We start from the raw sequence: 15,679 nt of genomic DNA on the forward strand, positions 1-15,679 counted from the left end.
TCCATTGAGTGTACCATATTTGATAAACATCCCTCAATTTATACGAAGCCAACTCCGCCTTCTCCCTAGATGTAACTCCCATAGCACTCAATAGCTGATTCACTCCATCAAGAAAATCTTAGGGATCCTCTCCCACCTTAGAGACAAGAACGATAGGAGGATTCATCCTCAGAAAGTCTCTCAATCTAGATGTCATAGTGCTCTCTACGAAATTTACCCTAGGTACCATACTCAAATTATCTTGAGAAGTCATGGCTCGAGCTAATGAAAGCAAAGACTCTCTAATCTCTTGATTAGTCAAATCCAGATGAACCATTGTCACCTTATTACCTCCTTCCACATTAGGTATATGATCACCTTAGGGAGGCACTTGAGAACCTTGGACACCTTTCCCAACTTAAGGAAATTGCTCAATTTGCTCAACTTGAGGAGTAATCTCCTCATTCATCGTCTCCTCTTCCAACCTTCTAGCGGCCATCATTCTAGTATTCATCTCTTAGAAACACAAGGAAATACATTAAAAAGGATACTCAGAACAATTACTCTACCGCACAACATGGGAATACAAATGAAGGGAAATACTGTCGTCCTATATCCACTTGCCCATAGATATGTCGCGACTCACACATATGGTCAAGACTCTACTAGCCGTTACTTGAAGAGACTTTTTGACTACAAATACTACTTTCACAACCTATGCTCTGATACTAAGCGTGTCACATCCCAAAACCACACACTAGAAATTAGGGCAATCTCGAATTGCAACCGGCGTATTTGACCTCTCGGAGGTCTTGTACAAGCGCTTACATATCATTCATCGCATAAAAATAGTAAAAGGTAGTGCATAATTTAAAACTTTTCACTAAACATAACATAGTCTTTAAAAATCTCAGTCAAATGAAGCAATAGGAAATACTAAGTCTCAATCTCATCATCTTAAGACACAAGAATACTTGGGACATGGCCCAAACAAAATACTAATATAGAAATACTTAGTCTATTACAATACTTCCAATGGAAAACATAAAATAGATATATACCCTCGAGTCAAATGAGGACATACTTCAACATCTCTTAATCGATGCTATGGTCCAAGTCTTAACTTCCCAAAAGCTCCTCACCTACCAAGAGCTATAGAGATAGATTAAAGCATGGAGTTAGTATAACCACATGAACTAAGTATGTCATTACGCATAAAAACCATGAAAATGGACATTTATTGGAAATATGCATCTTTTCATTTAGAAATCATATTATAATCATAAGAAAAACATTTAACAACTTAGGAACATATAGGAAACATTTAAACAACAAATCATAATTTTTGACCCACTTAACACTGAGGTATATTCACTGTACAATGGCTTAATTCACTGTTAGACTGAATTGCATATTTTTTCTTCATAAAACTTTCTACCATGTAGTCTTCTCACTAAAATCTATCCTAAAACCCACTTAAGCAACACAAAGAGAGACCGCCCACACAACCTCCTTAAGCATACCTAAAAGACCCTCAAGAACACTTATAATAAGGGACCTACACAATAACAAGAAATCAAAAACACAATGTAAGATTCTTCTACCGAAGGTGACTCAAAGTCTCACTTGAGTTAGTTGTGAAGTGACCCCCCATACATTCCCTTATACATACACTCAAGAGATCCTATAGAATACCTAGGATAAAATCATTCTCACTAAGTGTATCAACATATAGATAATATGATATTCTCCTTCCAAAGGCTATTAAAAGAACTACTTAAGTAAATTAAGAAGATAACATCCATGATTGACCTCTTCAAGATTTACCTAAGTAATCCTTAATACAACCTAAGGCTTCAATCATGTCCACAAAATATACCAACATCCCAAGCTAGAGTCATCCTGAAGACTTCCAAAGATAAGACATGAAGAGATCATCCCTTATGCCCTCTTCACACTTTAGCTAAGGAATCCTTAAGCCACTTTAGATTAGGTACTCATTCATTTACATACTTCATAACATAGGTCATTAGTTCATTACGACTCATACATTACATAAAGAATAGTCAAATAATGGTCTTGTACAACACCTAGGAACTCCAAAAATACCCTTCAATGACAATTGTGCAATGTCTAGATAGCATCTCATACAACTACGTAAACCTCATAAACTTCTCTAATGCTAATAGGTATTCCATATGATGAGAAAAGGTAATAACAGACATAGATCATGATAGCAATACATTGAATCCGGAGTTCTATCCTACTCCAATGAGGTTGTTTTACTTGCCAAGGGTAGAACTTAGACACATCCCATGTAGGCATGTAGTTATGGAATACGAAGGGCATGCTTTGTAATCTAGTCTCACTCTTTAACTAGAAATACTTCCCTTACCATACGCACTCGGTGCTATCCTTCTTTCTCATAGGGTAAGTCCCACATTAGGTTCACATAAAAGGGTTCCATAAAAAGTTCATAACCCAATCACATTTACCCTACCAAACAAAGGACCAGTAGGGTTACCTTACAATGGCGACAAGAAGCTCATGATGACTTTTCTAAGTATTAATATGACTCCATTCCATCCAATTAACCTGAAGTCCATCATTCCTTTACTTTGAAGGATACCATTACGGCTTACGGCTTCAAAATTCTTAACCTTACCACTAAATCAAGGTTTTCACATAAAAGACTCTCTTAACATTATTTAAGGTCATATGCCATTCATATATTCAAGACTAAGAGTTTTAACATCCTAATTAAAGAGATCACATATTTATAATCAGATATACATCAACAAAGGAACACAAGTCAACCAAGACAAGACACCACATACTTTACCTTTAACTCATAATACAAGTCATTCTAGAAGTTTATTGAAACAACCCTGACATCTTCAATTCATCCTATATACTATCATAACATAATTAGTGTTACCAATATAGACTCATATAGTTAAGTAGGAATAACCAAGACTCAACCCTACCACTATACACATATGGTCAAAATCATAGTCTAACATGCTCACCTAAATACCACTAATATAAGAACACACATAAGACTTAACATGTTGATAGATAATGTCATGATTCACATAATAAACTACACAAATATCCACATTACTTCAAGTAGTTGATAACAAGTTCATGGTCATCATAATACATAATGTAACGCCGACAAGGCCACGTCAATTGCAAGTAAAACACATAACACCGCCACTATAAGTGGACCATACCAATCCAAACATAATTGAAGTATAAATAATAACAAACTAAGTAAATTAGGGCATCATACCCCCACATCATTCTCAACATTTCAATCCAAAGTCAACTTACTCAATTCGATAATACAAGACCCTTACCCAAGGCCATAACCAACAATTTAACATAAAACTACAATAATCATTTGACTAGGTTAATTCTTTGTAAATTCATCAGCCTAATACAACCTAGATTTCAATTTACTAGAAATAATACATCAATGAATAGCCCACAGAAAACTGCATAAGAATTCATCAACAGTAGATCAATATCAAGTAACCAAAAACTTACTCAAATCTAGGTTCATACAATTCATATGTTCGTAGGTAATTAAGGTTAAAATCATCAATAAAACAACAATTAGATGATTATCCAACATTTAGAAATCATTAATGCAAGAACCCATGGTAGAATCATGAAATTGGACAATTCAACTTTACAACTTTAGAAACATCTTGAGAATTGGGGATCCTTGATGAAACGAGTTTCAAGTATCAAAATCCATACCTTGATGAGAATATCCACTCAATTCGTCACATCAAGCCCTTCTTCGATTTTGGACTTTAATGTAGTCCTAGAGAGAATTATAAGTGATTTAGATTTTTGTTTTGGAAGAATGAAATCTTCTAAGTGTTAAACACTTATATACATGATTAAAATACACAAAATACCCCTTAAGAACCGCAAAAAACTCTATTTGGAAGTAAAGTAAAATTACACTTTCACCCCTCACGTAACAGTGAAGTTGCATGCAGGGTAGTCCTCATAGACGGAAGCGCCATCGACGACCCGTCCCTTGATAAACGTATCATCCTGTTTGTTCGTGGTCTAGGACTGAGGATGGTATTGGTACTCTCCTCTCCCATGAATAACTCCCAGCCTACTATCCACCACCAACGGGACGTCAACTGACCCACTGGGCATCTATATCCAGCTTATGGTTGGCTTGTCTTGGGCAGTCTTTGCATCACTTTTGGGTCCTTTCTCAATGACCCTTGGTTGGTCCTTGGGGATGTTTGCCCAGACGTTTCCAACCTAATAATTACCGTGTACAATTTTAGCACCTTTCAAATGATTTTCATCAAAAATTAACATGTAAAACTTGACAAAACATCCTTAGACACACAAGGTCATTTCAAGGCATATCTTTAGAATGTCATGGATGTTCTTGAACGTTTGATCTCCAAACTCCACAAAACATGATACAATTCCTATATATGATATAATAACTCATTTGAAGACCTTAAAACATAAGTTATCACACAGAAACACATAAAACCACATATGAGGAACCTAGGTGACTTAGTCGTCGAACGTCTTGGTCGTCCTTGACGTTTGACTTCCAATGCTCCTAAACTCTTAGACACTACCTCTATACCATATATTTAACCTATTTAGGAACTTATACCCTCAATACCAACATGTTAGGATCTATTTCACCTATGTAATTTTTGGGGTCTTACAGTTCCACTCTTGTGTTAACCATACAAGAGGGTACCGAGGGTTTTGTTGTGTATTGTGAAGCTTCTCGAGTAGGTATAGGTTGTGTACACATGCAACACAGTAAGGTTATAGCATATGCTTCTAGGAAACTGAAGGTGCATGAGAAGAGCTACCTAAATCATGATCTTGAACTAGCGGTCATAGTGTTTGCTTTAAAATATGAAGACATTATCTATATGGAGTGCATGTAGATGTGTTCAGCGAACACAAGACTCTTTGAATATGTATTCACCAATAGGGAGTTCAACCTCCAAAAAAAATGGCTAGATATTTTGAAAGATTATGATATGAGTGTCCTATACCACCCTGAAAAAGTAAATATTGTTGCGGATTCCTTGAGTCAGATGTTTATGGGTAGTGTGGCTCATGTTGTTGATAGTAAGAAGGAGTTGGTAACAGATGTGCATAGATTGACCTGATTGGGTGTTCAACTAGAATATTTTCAAAAAGGGGGTCCGATTGTTCATCATAACTCCTATTCATCTTTAGTTGTTGTGATGAAGTCTAAGCAACATCTAGATCCTCTATTAGTGGAGTTGAAGGAATCGGTTCTTAGAAAGTCTAATGAGTCATTTTCCCAAGGAGGGGGGATGTATTTCTTAGGTATCAAGGTAGATTATACGAACCGTGTGTTGATGACTTAAAATCCAAATTTTGGAAGAGGCTCATGGTTCTTGATATTCCATTCATTCAGGCGCCACCAAAATGTATCGTGATGTACAAGAGATCTATTGGTGGAATGGTTTAAAGAGGTACATAGTAGAATTTGTGTCCAAATGTCCTAATTGTCAACAAGTCAAGGACAAAAATAAAAGGCTGGGAGGGGTAACCCAAGATATATCTATCCCCACTTGGAAGTTGGTACATGTGAATATGGATTTCATTGCAGGTTTTCCTTGTACGCGAAGGCAAAATGAATCAGTTTTTTTTTTTTGATAGGTCGACTAAATCAGCCCATTTCATTCTTGTCAAAACTACTTATTCGTTTGAAGAATATGCTAAATTGTATTGTAAGGAGATTGTGACAATGCATGGAGTTCTATTTTCTATTATTTAAGATAGGGATGATAAATTTGCTTCTTATTTTCTGTAAGCCTTCCAAAGTGGTTGGCACTAGGGTTAAACATAGTGCTGCATTTCATCCACAAATGGATGGTTTGGCGGAATAAACCATCCCAACCCAGAATATATTTTGACCGCATGTGTCATTGACTTCAATGGTAATTAGGATGGCCATCTACCATTAAATGAAATAGCCTACAATAATAGTTATCACTCAAATATCTCCATGGCACCCTTTGAATCTCTTTATGGGATTAAATGTAGATCTCCAGTTGGGTGGTTTGAGGTAGGTGAGTTTTGTCTAATATATCCCGAAGCAATTCATGTTGTCGTGGAGAATGTTTGACTCATAAATGATTGATTGGAGACGACCCAAAGTCGGAAAAAATTTTATGCCGACAATAGAAAGAGGGACCTTGAATTTTTTGTAGGTGACATTTTCTATTTGAAAATATCACCCGTTTAAGTGGTGATAAGGTTTGGGAAAAAGGGGGAACTTAGTCTTCGGTATGTGGGGCCATATGAGATTCTGAAACTCTTCGTAAGTGTTTCCTATGAGTTGAAATTAATCACTGGGTTGGCTTTAGTGCATCCGGTATTCAATATATCAATGCTCAAAAGTACATAGGCGACCCAGTTTCATATGTTGTGCCTACACGGTTTAGAAGTTGATGCTAGCCTTTCCTATGAAGAGGTCCTGATTGAGATTTTTGAACGGAAAGTGAAGAAGTTGAGGAATAAAAAATTACTCTCCGTAAAGGTTCGTTGGAAGAATAATGTTGTGAAAAATGCTACTTGGGAGGCCAAGGTCGATATGATGTCCCGATATCCTCATCTTTTTCCTTCCTTTTCTAGTCAAAGATGAGGTTAGTAATTCCTCCTAGTTTTGGTTATGAAGGGTCATAAGTGTACTTAAACTTTCATGATTTCCCTTAATGATGCATGTTCTTGTGAAAATTTATGTTTCATATGTGTCTTGAGTTATATGTTTTTCATCCTTGATGGAATTTGATTATATGGTTGGTATGGTTGATTCCATGTGATATTCCCTGTTATGAAATTTCTCTAGTATGATGTTATGAAATTATATATTGGCACCTAGTTGTATATGTTGTGCCCTATGTGAAGGAGAAGGAATTCCTCCTTACATAATGTGAAATGATGATTATGTGCATTTTGGGAGTAGATGTAGTTCCTACCTCATTGTGATGCATTGAGTGTTGAGAATGGAGTAATGTTCCTCATTTCTTGTTCATTCATTATTATATGTCATATTGTTGGTTGACCTGCTAGCCTTTAGTTGTAAGTTCCAGAAAAATGTTCAAACTGTCATTCGAGGATAAATATTCCCCAAGAGGGGATGTTGTTACACCTCTAAAATCCAATAACTTCAGCTAGACTGAATGGGGTATAATAACCTAAAAAAGGTTAAAATGGTTTTTTAGACCTAAATTTATGTATTTAAATTGGTTAGGATGTATTAAAGTCTAAAAATCAAAGAATGACCATGATGTCATGAGACTAGTGAAAATGAACTAGTGTGCCTTAAGGTCTTATAAAGGGTTTGGAGAGTCGTATAAGGGATAAATCTTGTAAAAATGCTTATAATAAGTAATAGTACGTGTTTAGGGTTAAAAAATTCGGGTAAACTCTTCAAGAAACACCCTAGGGGTCCTTGAGGAGGACCCAAACAATTAACCCAAAATCTGTCAAAAAGAAGCAAGCAAACCACAAGAGTATTGACGCCCCCGTCTCGTCAATAGACTTCGTGAGTCCATACATAAAATTATGTAGAATTGGTTCCATTTGAGAATTCTTTTAAAAAAAGTACAGAGTGCCAGATGGTACATTCATGGACTGACGTACCATCAAACATGGGAGTCAAATGGTTCTGCACACTGGTGGAAGGAAACGACCAAGCAAAGATGGGTTTGGTAAATTCCACCATAGGCCATTTAAATAAAGGAACGGTTTTAATTAGTTATTTTAGGTATATTAAAGGATTTTAAAACATAAAAAAGTCTTTCCACCTCATAATCTTAAAATCCCCAAAAGGGTCCCATTTCTCTCTAGATTGTGTCATTACACAAAGACTCCATTGAATAATATTGAGCTCCAAGAAAAGGATTAATTATCAAACTTTTCAAATTCAAATTTCGTGGGTAGGTATTAATTAATGTATGGATTCTCTCACTCTTTAGATTCCTTTCCTCAAGGGGTACCTTCAAAGGTGTTTGCAAAATCTCCCATGGTTTTTCTCTACATATGGGTTTCCTTCCTAAATGAAATTTATGAATCAATTATGATGAACTATGATTATTTTGGATTTTTAGGTGTATAATGATTGGTAATTGTTATTGATTACTTGAAATTCCCTTGGACCTATTTTCTACCCCAATTTCATAAATCTTGGATCTTGTTTGGTAAATTGGTTGAAGATGATGAATATATAAATTATTATAGTTGTTTTAATTGTTTTATTACTTCATGAATTGAACTAAATTATATATTGTTTGGATTTTGACCAAATTCTTTAAGAATTCATTATGTCCCTCTTCTCTTAACCTTAACTCATGAATTATATTGATTAACGATTAGAGATGATGTAATTGAGTTTGTTCTTGAATTGTTGACTATTGTATGATGATGATAAGTAATTTTATAGGTAAATATTATTGATTTGGGGATGAAGTCATGAAAAGGTTTCTTTGAGGCTATTGGTAAGATCTTCAAGGTTATGAATATGCTATTGTGGTACTGTTGGTCTACCTTTGGTGATATGAGATGGATATAGGTGTGATATTATGATGGAGTTAAGATAATTCTTATGTAGACCTTATCACTATGTAATGAAGTATTGTTCTCACATGATGTTGGGTTTTGATAAAAGGATTTTCTCATCCTAAAATCAATAGCTCGGGACATGTTATATGAGGGGATAAACACCTAAAACCTATACTTTAAATCAGTGTTAAAGAATACTTTAAGACACTTCAAAAATGAAATTTAGCTTAGAACATAGTGAATTTGAAATTGAGACATGTTTATTCACGAAGAAAAGGAGGTTAACACTATGTTCTCTCATTAGTTAAAAAATACAATGCTAATTAGAATAAAGAGGGTTTCTAGTAACTACCTTCTAATTTCATAAAATTGTGCCCCCACAGGACCCGTAGATAATGGATCCACCTAGATGATATATGAATATATATATATATATATCTTATCGTGGCAAGTAGGATACCCTCCTTTTGGTGTGAGGGGATGACACCAGATTTAATTTTAGCTTACATAGTCTATGTCAGTTATGGAAAAGTTTCTTGAAAGTTAAGATGAACGAATGAGAGTAAAAAGATAAACACTAAATATGACTACTTAAGAGGTGTTACTTAATTTAGGTAAGGGTATGAGGCTTTACATATACATTGCACAAAAAGACCTTGAGGGGAATTCTAGGGTGAGTTCTTGATTTATATATCATGAAAGATACATGATAGTGGTATCATATGACATGTATGATGGTTGTTTCACATGATATACATGATATTGGTCTAAATTATTATGCAAGTTGTTGACTGTACTTGTTATGATGATGTTATTTAGGTAAAAGACCATGCTTATGTTCTCTTTGTTGGTTTACTTGGTTTATGTGGGATTATAGGAGTTCACATACACATTTCACCAATGGAATTGAAATGGGGTTATGAGTAAGGTCTTGCGAGCATTGATGAAATGTACTATATATGTAAAATGTTGACTATGGCTTTATTATGATGTTACTCTTGAACATGAATATAATTATTGCTTATTGTTGTTGGGATATTGACTTGTATATATTCCTGGAATGTGGATAAAGTCTTTTAAAGTGAAGTTAGCATACTTATAACAATATGTCCCTTTATGCACTTTTCAAATATTTTACATGCATGTGTTTCCATACACTACACCATTTTCGGCCTACAGCAACACCACGTAAGTGTAGCCTAAACTAGCAAAAAGTGTGGCCTTTGATTAAAGGCTACACTTTTGGACATTCAACAACACTTTTTAGTGGCTGCCCAAAAGAAGCGTAACCTTTAACATTAGGCAACACTTTTTAAATGTCGCCATCTTTGGCTACACTTATAAAGTGTAGCCAAAGAGGTATAAGGCAACGCTTTCTTGTGATGCATTAGCAACACTTTTTATTTGATTCTACTACACTTACAAGTGTGGTCTTTGCTTTGTTGTTGGTTACATTTAAAAGTGTTGTCTTTTATATCTCATCTAAAACAACACTTATAAAGTGTGGCAATGTTTCATACAATTTTTGTAGCCAAAATTTTTCATCTTTTAAAATAATAATTTTTATTTCCATATAATAAATAATCATATAATTAAATATATAAGTGATTTAAACCACAAAATTAGCTAATCAATAAATCGAGGCTATATATTATGAATAATCTTTGAAAACATGTCTTCTACAACCAATACATAGAAAGTGATTGCAAAAAAATCTATACTATCAATAGATACCAGAAAATCAAAGGCATTTAAACAAATATGATAATAGTAAAAAATTCTTCAACATGAATACAATAGATCGAATTTACTTCTGACCACTAATCAAAATTCAATTACCGACATTTTCCTGCACATTTAAAATAAAATTATAAGTTAGTGAAATAAATCATGAATTTAATATGCTCAATACTAGTCATTTTTAACAATCAGGAGACTTTGTCATGAATTGCATTCTCTGCAGATAGGGTTCCTTAGTCTTTTGTGGAGGATGGCATTGAGAACTATAATTGCAGTTGTAATTTCAAAGAAAAAATAACATAACGACGGAGGGAAGCTTTTTATTTTAATTTTATGGACATAAAGTTGTTGATATATGGTTGTCTCCATAATCTTAATGCTTAAATATGCAAGAGATATCATTGAATTTAGTGGATATAGAATTGCACAGAATAACATATGAAAGGGGAAGATTCATATGCTTCTAACATTCTTTTCGTTGGATTATCTACCTTTTTTTTCATTTCCAGTGTCATTTTGTTTGGCTGGCTAAACCACTTTCTACTTCTCTTCAATGCCAACTCCAAGTCCACTTCAGGCCAAAGAACAGGGGCAGCAAGAGAGTAATATGAAGATACTCTAATGCAAACATGTAAATCAGGATAGCAGTGGCACAAAACAGGCATGAAAAAAGAGGGAACTCAACACAAAAAACATCAAAGTATATGTTTTTTTATCAATGCAACCTAGGATATCGAAAGATCATTCAAACTGCACCTCCGGATCTTGTCCCGACGATTCATGCAACTCAAATTCACAAGTAGCCCATGGTTTCTGATCAACCCATCTGGAAACCCATTTCTGTGTGCAGGCAATTCTAGAAGGGCTCAACTCTTACAAGAATTTCTTGTACTTTATTATCCCAGATTGCAGCAGCTATATAAGAGGAACTGAATATTGCATATTGCAGCACCTGAGTTAAGTGCAAGTTATAACCTACTGTATATAATGTAAAGTGATTTTATAACATGTACACTGATTCTATAAACTACAGACACAAGATCCAAGTAGAGAAGCTCAAGCCAAAACTACAAGGGAAACAACCAGAAGTTCAACAAGGTAATTTTGATTCAAAAATTGTTGTGAAGCCTTGGAGTTAGCTACTTATTTCAAAAGCTAAAAGCTAAAATTCAATTCCAATATGCTGTAAGATTTATCTACTTATTTGAAGTATCAATGAGAAAACACGAAAAAAATTTATTACTTAAACTTTAGTTTTACAAAATAAGAAATTGGTAACAGAAACAAAGCTTTACAACTCTCATGAGTAACACAGTCCACACAAAATAGCAATCTAGAAGCAGATATACCACGTTATATAAAAGTTCTCTCTTACAAAACATAGACTGTTAACTGCACATCAACTAGAAAGGATGCAAAATGTTGTCTCAGAACTGTAGGGACTTAGAAAACACACAGATATGCCCATGAAAATGCAATATACATATGACCGAGAAAGCTATTAGTGAACATCTTTTACATTGTAGAATTCACCAAATTTTTGTAACCAACGCACTTAAGCCTATGTAATATTACAAATGAACAAAACAATCCCATTGATAAACTATGATAACCAAGGTATCCTGTCAATTGAATTGGCAGCTCGGGACTATGTTCTTGATGACTACTTTTGGAATTTATTGGGCAGAATCTCACAACGTTAAAGTTTGTTACAGTGTTGTAAGACATATTACAGTTTACACAGACAAATAATACTTAGTAGCACCATACATTAAAGTTTTTATGGTGTTGTAAGACATAGTAGTTTGATAATTGTACCAGTAATATTGTTCACCTCACTGTTCAGCCTCTAATGTCCACTTTGTGATAATATTAGAAAACTAATAAGTATATAAATAAAAACAACAATTCTTATTTACATGTCCTAAAGAACTTAGATTATTGTACCATTAATAGTGTGGAAAGTAATAACCTTTGTCACATAAGTTTGTGCCAAAAAACAGTCAAATAAAATAATAAGCTGGAAGTAAAGATTCCTAAATAAACTTATAATCAGATAAGAAGCCAAGATAAATTACTTGACGAAACAACAATTGGGTGCATAAATAAAACAATGGAACTAAAGCTACTGAAACATTGAGGAACTTGTAACTTGGACAACAGAATTGCAGCAGCAAGGGAAAGGCTACATGAGATTCAAGCTCATCTTAATTATGCCTCAAACAAAGAATTTATCGAATCGAAGATAATATCGTTAGTAGAAATGACAAAGTAGATTGATATTCAAGAGAAGGTCAAGAAGAAAAAATCAAAAGCTCACTGAAAAAATGGAAGGGGATTGAAATAATAATATTTCTTTAAATGTATGAACCCTTGAGCTAGAATAAATTCTCACACAATATTTCTTTAAGTCTCACTGGCTACTCATTTTGAAAGAGGTAGAATAGGTCAACATATACAAAATTCAATCAGCATAGCAACAAAACGGCAAATTCATGGAATATTGATTATCAACCAGCTAATAGATAGTAGGCTAAAATTCATATATTTCCCATAATTGTTTCACAAATTTAACCACGAAAAAGTAGCTAAATTTATAGGCAAAGCCAACATAAGTATAACTACATAGTAGATGAATAAGATTCAAGTTCATATCAAAACTAACACCTGCAGCGATCTCAACAAGAAATTGCATCTCCTTCTTGACAAGAGAAGCAAGATTACATCATTCTTCCTCTCCTACCACCCTTTCTGTGAGTGCAATCAATTGGAATTGTTGAAAAGTGAATCAAGATCATAGATTTCCTGTTACCACCCCAAGGCAACCTAAGAGAGAACGAATGGCTCTAGCAAAGTCAACCCAGGAGATAACTCTTACGGATTTTGTATAATAGTAATCCAAGGGAATCTAGTATATGCAGAAAGACAAAGCATAGGCAACACGACAAATATTGAAGCTGAAATCACAGCAATTTGGAAAGCACTAAGTTATTGCAAGAGGTATGGGATCACAAATGCCATTTTAGAGACTGACTCGCTAAGTCTCAAGAACATGATTCATTGAGAGTGGAGGTTTAACTTGGAGTTTAATTGATAAGATAGAGGAGATGCATATGATTATGGGAACAATTCAAATCCAGATAGTACATATATTTAGAGAAGTTAATCAATTAGCTAATTGCATCACAAACATATCTATTAACAAAGAAAACAGGCAGCAGTATCACAGATTTCCAGATCTACCTAGTAGTGCAAGAAAGATCTTAAACATGGACAAGCAACAGTACAAACAATAAGAATAAGAACAAAGAAAATCTTACGCATCTGCAGAAATTAACATGAAAAGCAAAGGAAGAACCACAGAGTCACCTATTTACAAAATCATTTGTGGCCAAGCAGGGGAAAAGTATTTGTTTACAAACCAACAACCCCCACCTGAAAATAGACCGATATTTGATATCTGACAAAAAAAAAAGAGATCATCTCAATGTGCAGATTGTGATAATTACTCATGACGTAGCACAGCAAATCAAATCCTGATGGTTCTCTTCAATGTGCAGATTGTGATATTCAACTATGTGCACTACTATTATTACAACAACAAAAAAAAGTGTAGCCCCACGAGTGGGTCAGGGAATACAACAACATACACAACATAATTAAACAAGTGGAGTAAGTGGAGGGTAGAGTTAATATGCACCAAAAACTATGAGGAAGACAACATTACCTTTCTTCAGGCAGTGAACTGGAAGGGGACGAGAAGGAAATCGATCTTCTCCATGAAACTTGAACACTAACAACGGATTAGAATTTCGGGCAGAATCTCGGACTCGAACAAAGCTTGGGAAAACTAATCTGCGAAATGAGTTAGAAAATGTCATACTCTTATCGACACTTGACTCTCCTTGCCTTGAATGTGTTTATATATATATATATTAACTATTTTCTTCAGCTGCTCTAAAGGTGTTTGCTCAAATAAATCCCAACTTTTTTCCAACCCCCAACAGTGAAAAAAGAGGTTTATATAGGGAGGCTAAAATAGGAGCTACACTCCCAAAAATCAACTGATGAAGCCAAAATACAATTCATACTCCCAGAAATCGTATAAAAATACAAGATATTAAAACCCTAAAGCTAAAATTTAGACATTATGAATAACATTTCTTACTTGATAAAACCTTCTCAAACTAAACCTGTTTGAAATCCTGTTCTTAAGTGAGAAACTTGAGAGAAAAGTGTAGCTTCAATTCATCATCTTTCCATCAACCCAAAAGCATTCATTCTTTCTAAACACAAAACAAAAAATCAAACACTTCAGCTAACAAGAAGACCTGTTTGAGTACTAACGCTTGATGAAATAGGTATTGAAAAAGAGAATCGTACTTACTATTGAAGAAATCGTTATTGAAGAAAACGATTTGAGCTCTTCAGCTCTTCAGCTCTTCATCTCTGTTCTGGGTCAACTTCTTCTCTTCATCCTGTTCTTCTCACAATCTATATCGGAACAGATAAGTTGTTCTTCAGCTTTCTTCACGTTGGTTCTTCAGCTCCTTCACGTTGGTTCTTCAGTTCCTTCACAAAATCAGAAAAGTGAAAGAGGAAAGCTGAAGGAGGAATGTCAAGTAAAAGAGTAAAGAGTCAAAAGTTAAATGTTTTATGATTCATTAATGTTTTTTTGGCCAATAAAAATTGGAGGGAGAGTTGAAAATAATTGGAGGGAGAGTGAAAAACTTAAATGTTTTAGTGAAAAATTTTAAGGCAACACTTATAAAGTGTTGTTTTTTCAATTATAAAAATAGGACATTTTAGAAGTGTGGTCATATATGTAAATAGGTGTTGCCAATTATATCATATTTTAACAACACTTATAAAGTGTATCTGATATTGTTAAAGAGTACGCTTTTGAAGTTTTGCCAAAATTATTGTAGCTAAAAGTTAAAAATTTTGGCTAAGCTTTAAAAGCGTTCCCATAAGTACTTTAGGCAACACTTTACTAGTGTAGTCCAGAATAAGTGTGGTCGTAGGCCTAAAATGGTGTAGTGATACTTAGTAGTGTGGCTTTACTAACGTATATATCTTCTATTTCAATATAAATGTAGGTTCGGGCAATTGAGGTTATTAAAGGCCATTTTCTCAAGAAGCTTGGATTGTTTCCCAACTTGGTGAGTCCTCAAGTCCTAGGACAAAACCCTATGATTTTAGCTTTATTGTTTTGCTTCTATTAAAACACAATTTTATTTCTCCTATCTCAAGTACTGTGGTGTATTCATTTTATAAGAGTTTTAATGATGTAAGGGCTATGTCCCAATAATATTACTGTTATGTTTACATGGCTATGTAAGACAAGATA

General features: G+C 34.3%; 1 long non-coding RNA gene across 3 annotated transcripts; it reads right to left on the reverse strand.

The window, feature by feature from the left end:
• Positions 1–10,214: 10,214 nt before the first annotated feature.
• LOC107005452 lies at positions 10,215–15,042 on the reverse strand. Of its 3 annotated transcripts, none has more exons than XR_001454889.2 (5): positions 14,713–15,042; positions 14,498–14,615; positions 14,057–14,184; positions 10,821–11,281; positions 10,215–10,438 (listed from the first exon to the last, which is right to left on the reverse strand). It is a non-coding gene; the product is annotated as an uncharacterized LOC107005452 (long non-coding RNA). The 3 variants fall into 3 exon arrangements; XR_001454887.2 differs by having other exon boundaries at positions 14,717–15,017; XR_003575384.1 differs by having other exon boundaries at positions 11,086–11,281; positions 14,717–15,010.
• Between the last annotated feature and the right edge of the window lie 637 nt (positions 15,043–15,679).

This window comes from Solanum pennellii, chromosome 12 (genome assembly GCF_001406875.1).
Source record: "Solanum pennellii chromosome 12, SPENNV200".
In the NCBI taxonomy this organism is placed as follows: Eukaryota; Viridiplantae; Streptophyta; class Magnoliopsida; order Solanales; family Solanaceae; genus Solanum; species Solanum pennellii.